The following is a 10,843-nucleotide window of genomic DNA, read 5'->3' on the forward strand; positions in this document are numbered from 1 at the left end:
GATGTTGTGACTATTATGATCAGTTTTACTTTGCTTTTCACAACGTCATTGTGTTCTGAAATTTCTCAGCCACCTTCTGGAGGTCCTTCCAATGATGTTACTTCTGCCCCAAGGCCATTGTCGTCGTATGAGAAGTATTTAACTAATTGTGCAAGCAAATTAAAGCCTGCAGAATGTGGTAAACAAATATTCTCTGCTGTATTTGTTGGAAATCAAATTGTTAGTGATTATTGTTGTCATAGCCTTGTGAATGATGTTGGAAAATCCTGCCATTATGACTTGACAAGAAATGCACTCCAATGGCCAGCATATGCCAAAAACAAAATTGAAATTTTGAAGAGGAATGACAAAGTTTGGAACGATTGCATTGCAGTTCGTCCCATTTTACCTTGAACATAAATTCAGCGGAAAAATGAATGAATTAATGATAGCCACACGATGTATCATATGACTATTTTATTTCATACTAAATGAATTTTGACCAACTCGAGTATTTCATATCACAATGGTCTAGTTTAAGATCTTTGCCCTTTATTTTAATATCATAAAATAAAAATATGTTTGTACAAACAAATATACTATAAGTTTTTCTTATCAAAATTAATATCAAATAGTCGTTTCTTACAAATTACATAAAAACAAACAAAAATCATATGGACCGCTTTTTGGAAATATTAAAGTAAATATGCACGTAATTACCTCAAAAAGTAGACTATTCTCTCTCATTTTTCACTATATCTCTCTCTAACTTTCTATCTCTCATTCCAAAATATCAAGACGTAGGCAAAGAAAATAGAAAACAATATATCACTAAAATAACACAAATCCGCAAAAATAATACTACTAAGAAAGTCTAGTCCATACTTTCTATTGATAACTTAAGCTTAGTTGATACTTTTTAGGATATTTAATACGAGCCAATATATTTATTTAAACTAATACTAGAGTTTCAATTATCTTACATGATCCATTATTTGAGTCTCAAAAACTATTAGAAAAACTAATAAATTCCAAAACTTCACAACAAAAAAAGATTAAACCATTAATTTTAAAACAAGTTATAAAAGTGCAGGTTGAACCCTAAATAAGTAAACTAAAGTATTTGTTCGATTAGGTGAGTTTCCTTCCCCAATTCTTACAATCAGCAAACACATACTAGTGGTGAAAAAAGTCATATTGAAAAACTGTAATTTCAATAAAAAAAAACTAGTAAAACTTCATGTACATTCTTATTTTATATTTTGAAAAAACTATTTCATTTACGCGGTTTAAAATAACTTTAAATAAGTCAAATCTAAAAAACAAATTAAAGCATGAAAAAATAATGAAAAGCTTCAAGAACATAATCCATAAGTTTAAATTTTTAATGAAAAATAGCTTTTATACAGTTGATTTAGAAGACACAATACATAAAAAGTATCATATTTTTATATGTGAATTAGTTGGGCGCCTAATGTAAGAATAGTAGAAAACACGATCACCTCGCCAATCACTATTTGCTCATGTCTCTTTCCCTATCCTTTGGATTTGAATGAGGGCGTATGGAGATGATATTACTAAATACATGCCTCATGTATTTGTTTCTAATCATTGTTTTGTGGAAAAAGGATTTACTTCGGGGTAATGATTAGTTCTTAGAAATATGAACACAATCTCTTTGTCCTAACATAGTTGATTATCTATCTTTGTTTACCTCATTCTTTGTATATCATATTCTATTGACACGTAAACTTTTATTTTAAACGTTTTAGAACTAATTTAACCTATCATTATCCAAATTTAATATTAGTCCAAAAGAAACCCATGATATCGTGGACCGACTTGATTAAATAGTTTTTTTTAAAAAAATACGACAAGTCAAAATAGGATACAAAATGTCTAGGTAAAAGTGAGATTTCTTCGAAATAAAAAATAATGTCTATTTTATAAATTTTAAATATCATTTTAAAATGTAACATAAACTTTTGCAAGTTACAAAATTAGATTATTTTAATATGTAAAAGTTGTAAGAGAAGTTAAAAAAACAATAAAAAAACTCGGTTTCTCTAGAACTTGAAAACTTACCTTTCTTAGTATTTTATGAGAGTTACAACAACATACTAAATACATTTTTACGTTAATATAGTGTTACATATATTATAAATAAGAATTTGTTCATAACCAATTCACCTAAGCAAATCATCTTTAAGAATTTGATTAAACTATCATTCTCTAAATAGGCATGGCATCATTCAATGGGTTTTACGATGTTGTGACTATTATGATCAGTTTTACTTTGCTTTTCACAACGTCATTGTGTTCTGAAATTTCTCAGCCACCTTCTGGAGGTCCTTCCAATGATGTTACTTCTGCCCCAAGGCCATTGTCGTCGTATGAGAAGTATTTAACTAATTGTGCAAGCAAATTAAAGCCTGCAGAATGTGGTAAACAAATATTCTCTGCTGTATTTGTTGTAAATCAAATTGTTAGTGATTATTGTTGTCATAGCCTTGTGAATGATGTTGGAAAATCCTGCCATTATGACTTGACAAGAAATGTACTCCAATGGCCAGCATATGCCAAAAACAAAACTGAAATTTTGAAGAGGAATGACAAAGTTTGGAACGATTGCATTGCAGTTCGTCCCATTTTACCTTGAACATAAATTCAGCGGAAAAATGAATGAATTAATGATAGCCACACGATGTATCATATGACTATTTTATTTTATACTAAATGAATTTTGACCAACTCGAGTATTTCATATCACAATGGTCTAGTTTAAGATCTTTGCCCTTTATTTTAATATCATAAAATAAAAATATGTTTGTACAAACAAATATACTATAAGTTTTTCTTATCAAAATTAATATCAAATAGTCGTTTCTTACAAATTACATAAAAACAAACAAAAATCATATGGACCGCCTTTTGGAAATATTAAAGTAAATATGCTCGTAATTACCTCAAAAAGTAGACTATTCTCTCTCATTTTTCACTATATGTAATATCCCGCCTGACAGTATCGGTATATTACCCGTTGACCGTGTCAGATGAATTTAATTCATGGAAAGTAAGTTATTGGAAATATTTTATGACATGTCAGCTATTTACGGGAAAAGAATCAGAGTCGTTTTAAACACGTTCAAGGCAAGGGCAAAATGGTAACTTCACGTGGAAAGGATATTTAATTGGTTTTGACCCAAAAATATCTCATTTCCAATTCTCTTTCTCTCTCTAAGTTGGCAAAGCTTTTCTCTCTTCCTTCTCTCTTCACCCACACGCCCATCTCTTTCCCTCTCCACCAAATCTTCCAAATCTTCTTTCTTCCATGGCAAGTGAATCAATCTTGTTCCCTCATGATCTCTTGTACAAGTAGAAGCTTGATTAGGGTTTGATTTCTCTTTTCCACCTCTCATGAAGTTCATCCCATCTCTTTTCCTCTTCACCAATCTTTCATGAAACTTCATCCTCTCATGGTAAGTTTCCAAACTTGTTCCCTTATGATCATTTAAGCTTAAGGAAGTATGGATTATGTTTGATTTCTTCTATTTCTCCTCTTGAAGAAGTGTTTGGAAATTAGGGTTTTGGTGAAAGAAGCTTTGGAATGGATTAGAGATGAGCTAGCAAAGATCATCATGCTAGGGTTTGAGCGAAAGAAGCAAGTGGGGAAAAATAAGCTAGGGTTTTAGCTTGCTTGAGTTTGAAGCTTGGAGTTATTACAAGAACATGTTTAGGTGAGTTCCATAGCTAGTTTTCCAACCCTTTGGGATTATGATTATGCCATGATAGATTATTATGATTATCATGAAGTTTTTAGGGTTTTCAAGTATATGTTAGTTGCCCTTTTCTTGCCAATGCATACTAAACATGTTTATACTTGCCAAATGATTGTTTTACAAGTTCCTATGATCAAATATGCTCCTAAACACTTAGAGACACTTGGTTTGAGGTTTTTGGGTCAAAAATACCATTTTTAAGTGTTCTGGACTGTCCTAACTCGCCACAACGAGCTATTACTCGCCACGGCGAGCTAGAACTCCGAACAGGGGGTCCTGCTCGCCCCCAACTCGCCACAGCGAGCTACTGCTCGCCTCCCCAGTAGAATCACTCGCCTAGGCAAGTAAGACAGTGAGAAATCTCACTGTTTTGCTTGCTTCAGGCAGGCATGGGGATTCGCGACGCGGTTTTCTCCGTGGTGTCTTTTTACGAATGTAAACCCCTCAAACCAAGGTCCCAAATGATGATCAATAAAAGCAAGATTCTTATGTTAAAGAGGCAAGTATTATGCATGTTAGTAAAGCAAGGTAAGCAAGAGTATGATGGTTGAATCAGGTAGCAAGATAATCTTTAAGGAAAGGGAAGAACTAGAGCCTCGGTATAGTTATCGAGAACTAGAATAGTTAGAAAGAATAGAATTCTTTGCATTAGTAGTATGCTTGATAGACGCGAGGTAATGAGAGTATTATCTTCACATAGAAGCAAGTGCCATACGAGTATGGCAAGACGTGAATCGATTTTATATCCATTCACAAAGTAAGTTAAGCAAGCATATAATTACCTCTAGTGGGATCGTCTAGGGATCCGAGCTAAAAGAGTTAGCATGTTTAAGTTAATTTTCATGCATAAGACTAAGACTTATAAGAAAGAAAGAGTGTTATGTCTCTTGTAATCCTTCCAAGGTTGGATTCAAGGGGTTCCCTAAGGGGAATGGTTGAGCCGCAAGGCAGCCGCATTTCACTAAGTTAAGGTGTCGTGTCTTTTGTATTACTTCCAAGGTTGGGTACAAAAGGTTCTCCAAGGGGAATGGTGTAACACCCATACTAAACGTATCTAGAAAGTTTAGCATGTGCGTTATCTTGAGTACTTGATACATTAAAATTTACAACATAAAAACTTCGAATGAATATATTAGACAACAATACGCGTTCGTACAAAAACAATACTACACCTCTTGTCTAAAATATAATAAATGCATCCTTGAATCCATAATCATTCTGCAGCGGGTACGAACGAGCACTTGCTAAAATATCCATCCGGCTACTAGCTTGCAATCCAACCTGTTTATCTGAAACAAATAAGGATTGGAATGAGACTTAATGTCTCAGTGAGTTCCCCTAAATCCTAGGCTATAGGTAACCTCAGGGGAAACCTACGGTCACCACGTGTCTACTTTACAACCTGACGGTTTATTATACGTGTGTGGGGACTTGCATACTTAGACGATTGTGCATACTAGGGCCGTCATAATTCATCTTACTTGTTATAGGCTTACTATCATACGTGTCATGGCGGTCAAGGGATCCTAGGATCGCTAACTCAAGATACGTTAAACGCATCAAGACTTAACATAACATATTCATGACACAATCCTAAACCGGACGATTAGGGGAACCTAAGATCGTCATCGGCATAACATTCTTTACTTGATCTATTTCATATCTTATACTTGTCTAATAGCATCTCGTGCTATTGCCAATAAACATAATCTTACATAATTTCATTTCTTGCAACATAAACATAAATAAAGTCAGGGTCATACTTGGTTAGCGTTGAACAAACATTATTATCTGAGTTCATTTTACGGAGAGTCCCGGGTGGAGTAACCCCGAGAACAATCCCATACATGACCGATGTATGTACATCGGACTCCCTCGGTGTCGTGCGGGTCCCTTACGGCTTGAACCGTTCCCCTTGAGTTGAGAACCTCTCGTATCCCCCTGACGTGGATAACAAGAGACACGAGCACCTACGTCTTGCTTACTCAGTGACATGCGGGTCCCTTACGGCTTAAATCGTTCCCATCATGAGAACCCCTTGAATCCATACCTTCATGGATTGCAAGAGACATGTCACCTACATATTCATTTTTAATCATAAATCTTAATCTTAAACATATCATGAAAGGTGAAACATTTTCATGCTTACTTGTTGATTCTTACATATGTGAAGAGATTAATCATCAATTCACGTCTTAACATAATGCTCGATTATCTTAAACATATGCGAAAAGATTACACTTCGCGTCTTATCATATTTAGGATTCTTACTTAATCATCCGGTATATACTAGTCATACTTAGGAATTCTTGCTATTTTCTAGTTCTCGACAAACTATGTCGAGGCTCTACGTTCAATCCCTTTCTTAATTCATGCTACCCGGACATAATGAATATTTTTCTCTCGTATGCCACGCTTTACCAACATATTAAATACTTGCTTTATTCTTAAGTAACATATAAAAAAAAAAACATGTAAAACATCTCTTCAACAAGTATTCATGAGTTAGCAAGCATGGCATAATTTGGGTAACTAATCATAACATATAAAATTCCTAATATTCATATTATCCTCACAAGATAAAAACATAATCCCAAGGGTGGGAAAACTATCTATGGAACTCACCATAAAAGTTCTTGATTCTCTCAATATCTTTTGTCACAACTCAAAGCTCATATCATTGCTTTCCCTTCAACCCTCTTCTCTTGCTCTTAGAGCCTTATTTTCAGACCTCCGCTTAAGTCCTTGTCCATTCCATATGACTCACTTATGCAAAACCCGTACCCTGCAATATCCAGCATCAATGCCATAACTTTAACAATTTAATTAAAATACCAAACGATATCGGTTTTGTGCAAACGACCACTCGTTGGAAAGCTTAGGTCGTCAGGATTCCAAATATAATTTTTGTTTTGAGGGTTAACCATCCAATTTGTACAGTTTAACAAAAGAGTGGACATTGTATAGAAACGAGACTGAAATTTTCCTCAAACTTGCAGGTAGATTTTCTCCTACTATACTTAATAGAATTTAATAATTCTTGTGTCTAAACTGTAGGGAATTTCGTTAGCTATCCACAACAATAACAACCACTCAATTCAGAGTTACATGGAAAGAGTTCTTACCATTTTAATGAAGTCCTGTTCCAAAATCCGCAGCCAGAATCCAGCAGAAAATACCAAACTTTAAACATGTTTTCCGAACTCGTTTCAAATCCGAATCATACAAAATTTGTGTCCAAACTATAGGGAATTGAATGAGGAATCTAAAACTTCAGCAATCATTCAATTCCAAGCTACATAGAAATAGGTACGAAGTAAAAACCAGAACTTGAGCTTACCACTATTTCATGAAATTCATCCATAATCAACCTCAAATTCAAAATTAATGAAACACTCACCTAATTGATTAAGCAACAGCCCCAGCTTAAGCTCCAATTCCAACTTTTCTCTGCATCAAAAACCTAGCTTCCCTTGAACATCTCTTTATGAGCTTTAAGATGGAAAAATTGCTAACCCAAGCTTCTATATACCTCCATGATTATGTACAAACCACAACAAAAGCTTGATCATTCAAGAATCCAACTTAATCAAAACCTTAACTTCTTAAAGGAGATAAGAATTGAAACTTACCTATTAATCCAAGCTTCTAGCACCATAAAATTTTATTGGGAAACTTACACAACTTGTTTCATGATTTGGAAATAGTTTGGAAAGGATTGATGGAAGAAGAAGAAAAGAAGATGAAGAAGGAAGAGAGGCGTGAGAGAGTAGGGGAAAGGAAGAGGTCAGAATTCTGTTCTCTCGTGAAGGGAGAAGAAGAAAAGAGAAAGTGAAGATATTTTGGGGTAAAATCCAAATAAAAACATCCCTTCCACAGGAAAGTACTATAATGCCCCTGTCTTAAACTTGTTAAATCTAACTCTGATACTTAACTTGTGTTTAGCTGACATCACATAATAATTATTTCCATCATATTTAATTATTTCATAATTCTCTGACACATTCAACCGGTAATATTCCATTAGCTGACAAGTGGGATATTACACTCTACCCCCCTTAAAAGAATTTCGTCCTCGAAATTTAGAAATCACTTAATGGGTACTGAGTTCAAACATAACATCTTGAAATAATCCTTGCATCGTCGGAATCATCCTTCTCATAGTCTTAGCTTAACGTAAAAACATCATAATCATAACTTATTCTTACGGCATATTGGTCTAATTATCTCTGATCTGTATCTCAACTGTTTGGCATAATTCATTCATATAGGTAACTTATCATTAACTGGAACACTCAGGATTTGCCTTTTAACTGGAGTCTTACTAGAATCCAGGTTTGCCCTGCAGTGCTCAATTGCATCATAGACATCTAATTGTGTAAACACATAATCTTTCTTATATAACTTGAGACTCATGCCTCTGACTTACATTACTTATCTAGATGATTCCACGAATCTCTTATCTCTTTTCAGAGTCTTAGGAAATATTCTGATCTCATTGCACCCGAAATCCATCGGTAACTCATATAACTTATCATGGAGAAGCAAATTTAAGTGTTGCCATTATACTTGACATCTATAAACCAGTCTTTGGTTCACATGCTCTTAAACTTTCCGACTTAGTCCGCTTGCACTTGAACATTCTTAACATATACTTGTACGTCTCATATGACCCTTTTGAAGAACATTGTTGTTCACTTCGTCAAATCTTAATTTCCATAGTGTTTGCATACCTCAAGTGCCACATACTGTTAGGTAATAATGATACTTGTTCTATCTTTTTACTTTAAGAAATCTTATAAACATTGGTATACAGATTCTTGGAATAAATTATGTATAACCTTTTTAAGGAAATCATTTTGAAACCAAACTGATAACGGTACTACAGAGTCACAAGACGAGTTTCTATGTTTTGAAAAAGGTTTGAATTTCGTCCCAAGCTCGCCACTGACGAGTTGGTCTGGAATTCTGCACGTCTCAAGTGAACTTACTCATTTATGGCGTGTGTCATCGGTTTCAGAAAATGAAAATATCATGTTTTTAGAATAATTCATTTCCAAGTCCCTTAATGTCGTCTTCACTTTTAAAAGTTGAAAGAAAATTATAATTTTGACATCGTTAGCAAGTATCATCATCACTTAACAAATATGGCATAGGAGGGTATGAATCTTTTCGTTCATAATTCGTATCTTCAAAACATCTCTTTCAGATAACGTTCAGATGTTGTTACCTTCACCCGTATGGCACTTATTATTCAGATACCGATCACCTCACATGTTGCCTTGATCATCACTTTGAATCACAAGAAAGGACTTTCTGAATCTTACATGTATTTTCTCTTGTCAGAACACGTACTCTTTCTATCCGACTAACAGTCTTGTACATGCTCAACATCACTAATAGGCGACCTGATTACTTCATTATAGCGTCTTCAACCTTTCCTATTTTACTTAGATGAAAACACATCCATATACTTTTACCTTATTCATCATTGATTGTATAAATCTCATTACTTGACATTTCGAGAACTCTTTGCTCGTCTCATAATGCTTCTCATGAAGCTTCTTTACTGTTAACAATTTAACCGATTTATTTCTGTTGCGCTACTCTGATTACCACATGTTGTCTTTAACCAATACTCAAAATCATGGATTCGAGTGAAACTTAACGTTCCTTTTTTTTTATGTTTACCATCTTTCTGAACTCTACTCAATCCCATTCATGTGACAATCAATGTCGTAACTCGCACTTCTCATTGGCTTGTAAGATTTAAATCTCACAATGGACTTAACGTATTATCATATTACTTTCTTATGGTTGAACCTTACATACTCACTGGTTGACTTACCTTCTGACTTAATAATACCATTCTTAAACTTATTTCCGAGCAGAACTTAAATTCCATAGTTGACTCATCATGTACTTATACATACCCTTCTTGAACATCCAGCATTGCATCTTCGTATTCTCGCACGCTATGTTTTGCTTAATCTTACCATTGCTTGCTCGTTACTTTTTCTTCTTGAATAAAACTTCATAAATTAGCACACGGATCATTGGTGTTGATGTTTCTTTATTATATATATAAATATAGTGAATCTGGGTCCCAGTCATTACCATAAAAATCCATGGAACGAGTTGATAACACAACAGTGTTATCAAGTCTTGCTCCAAGTGTTCAAATTATTTTACATAAGTCGTAACCGACCGGTACCTACAGAATTCCATTTTTAAATTTATGAACACCAATTCCAATCACCCATATGCGTAAATCTTTTCTAAAATCATATAAATTTTGCAAATATTAAAATCTGTCATGCCAACGAACCTTAGCAAATGAATTAAGCAAATCATAGATTCGAGGGGTAATTAATACTCCACAAAATCTGAGAATCTTGTGATCTAACGTAACTCTTCATCACTTCAATATTTTACCTCATGTCTTCATGTCCGTTCCATCCGTTCCATATACCGGAACCTTTAATCTCTTGGTCTAAACTCCTTTTTAACTCTTGACACATTAATCTCCGAGGTCACCTTAAACTGAATCAATTCTGTTAATGGTTGTCCATGCCCTTTTTCCTTTGGAAACTTTAATTGGTAATATGCATTCGTTACTTGATGTTATTAAAAGGTGTTTATTGCAAAAAGGTTGTGAAGACAACTCCCCAATAGTCATTGCGGACCCTAGAGACGAACTGACAGTTTTCGGAAAAACTGAAAATAGAGCCTTGACAGTTTATTGCAGTTTTCGGAAAAACTGCAAAAAAGCTAATTATGCATATTGTCCATACATTTATATGTTATGTCATAGAGCCTTGACGTAGATCGTCAAGAACAAGTAGAGACTTGGCGTAGTTCGTCAAGAAGTAGTAAGTTAGCAAGAATCACTTTTGTGATAAGAGATGATATGTTGTTAGATACAACATATTAAGCAAGTAGAAGCAACTAAAGAAAAATATGCCGATGACGATCTTAGGTTTCCCCAATCGTCCGGTTTAGAATCGTGTCATGATAGAAGTTTATGAGAGTCTTGATGCTTAGAGCGTATCTTGGCATTGCGGTATTAGATTCCCCTTTACCGC

The 10,843-nt window shown here is 34.4% G+C and overlaps 1 long non-coding RNA gene across 1 annotated transcript; it reads right to left on the reverse strand.

The window, feature by feature from the left end:
- Positions 1–4,809: 4,809 nt before the first annotated feature.
- LOC146897818 (uncharacterized) lies at positions 4,810–8,526 on the reverse strand. The gene is made up of 5 exons (XR_015021446.1): positions 7,391–8,526; positions 7,159–7,290; positions 6,884–7,053; positions 6,384–6,543; positions 4,810–5,047 (listed from the first exon to the last, which is right to left on the reverse strand). It is a non-coding gene; the product is annotated as an uncharacterized LOC146897818 (long non-coding RNA).
- Between the last annotated feature and the right edge of the window lie 2,317 nt (positions 8,527–10,843).

This window comes from Medicago sativa, chromosome 8 (assembly GCF_051527215.1).
Source record: "Medicago sativa cultivar Bolivia chromosome 8, Bolivia_mono, whole genome shotgun sequence".
NCBI lineage: Eukaryota > Viridiplantae > Streptophyta > Magnoliopsida > Fabales > Fabaceae > Medicago > Medicago sativa.